This window comes from Monoraphidium neglectum, assembly GCF_000611645.1.
Source record: "Monoraphidium neglectum strain SAG 48.87 unplaced genomic scaffold scaffold00953, whole genome shotgun sequence".
Lineage (NCBI taxonomy): Eukaryota > Viridiplantae > Chlorophyta > Chlorophyceae > Sphaeropleales > Selenastraceae > Monoraphidium > Monoraphidium neglectum.
This window is the reverse complement of record NW_014012675.1, coordinates 14,872-16,460: the sequence shown is the minus strand read 5'-3', so window position 1 is coordinate 16,460 and position 1,589 is coordinate 14,872.

The following is a 1,589-nucleotide window of genomic DNA, read 5'->3' as shown; positions in this document are numbered from 1 at the left end:
CCGCCCCCAACACACAAGCTGAGGCGCCGCATTTTGTCCGGTCTCCCGGTAGGTGATGACCCCGCATCAGCATTGGCCTGATCCTGCGCCAAGGCACCTGCCGCCTGCTCCTGCCCCGGAAGTTGCAGGGGCTGCAGCTGCACCCGTGTAGGGCGGTAGATCGCTTCTCCATGACTGCAGCACCATGCCTGGGCAAGGCCCCCAAATTCTGCTGTGTCTCTCAAGCCCCTTATCTCGCCACTGCTGCCTCTGCGCCTGCTGGCGCCGTCCACAGACGCGCCCCTGCAGCAGCAGCACTGTGCGTAACGGTTCCAGCCAGTGGCGTAGACGGCACCGCTTGCGCAGCGCAGCAGCGTGTGGCGTCCACCACAGGCGACCTGGGCAAGGTGCGGGCATGGTGCGATGCATGTTGAGTGCCGCGGCAAGAGTGAGGCCCCTGTTGCACCCAGCCTCAAACTCCCATGGGCCGGCCCTTTTCCTTCATTCACACTGCTGGCTCCAGCGCCCGCAAAGCAAAGCACATGCATCATGCACCCCACCTGCACCACTTCCTCGTCGTCCAGGCCAAGCCCTTCCATCAACAGCGGCGCAGCACTGGACAAGCCTAATCCAGCCTTGATCGGGCCCGCCCCGCTCATGCCGCCACCGCTGGCCCCGCTGCCGGCAATGCCACCGCCGTCGCTGCCACTGCCATCGCCGTCGCTGCTGCTGTCATCCTCGCTGCAAGAGCGGCGCCTTGACGAGGAGGAGGTGGAGGAGCGGCGCCGCCTGGGCCAAGGGTCACCCTGTTGGGCCATGCCCGCACCGAGCGCACCGTCCAGGCCGCAACCCCAAGCGTAGGCGACCCCGTCCCGGCTGAGAGCGACCGAATGGCCGGCTCCCGCCGCCAGCGCTGCGATAGGGATGCCGCCCAGGGCAGCGACGCGCGTGGGGCTAGCCACGTCAACGGCAGCGACACCCCTGTCGACGGCGCATTGGCCCTGCAGGGTGCGCGGGCAAGGGCAAGAGGCAGAGCTTTGGATGCGTATGTGTGATGCAGGGCGGGCAGGGTATTTCTGGTCAAGCAGTGCAAAGGAGCAGCATAAATTCCCCCCCGAGCTGGGACGGGGCCGTTTCGGACGCTTCACCTGGAGGTTGCATCCCCAAGCCAGCACTGCCCCAGAAGCAGTCAAAGCCAGGCTGTGGCGACCGCCGGCCGCGATCTGCGCCACCGGCTCGGGTGCGTCTGTCCTCGGCCCTGCGACGCACGCGATGGTGATGCCGCTGCACCGCTGCTCCTGTCTTTCGACAATCCCCGCTTCAACGTTGTCGCTGCGGGTCCGGACACCAACGCCAACGCTCGTGCCACCCTGCCCCTCTTCCTCCCCCTCCACCGCCTCCTCCGCCTCCTCGTCCTCCTCCAGGCCGCTAGCCTGGCTTCGAGAGCGAACGCTGCCAGCCGGCACCCTGGCGGCACAGCGGCGCTCGCCCCAGCAGAACACACGGCCGTCATCCGACAGCGCCAGGCTGTGGCGCTCACCTGCCAGAGTGATGCGGGGATTCAGGGGCCCTGAGCGTGCTGCGTGCTGGCACACGAGCACATGCTGGGC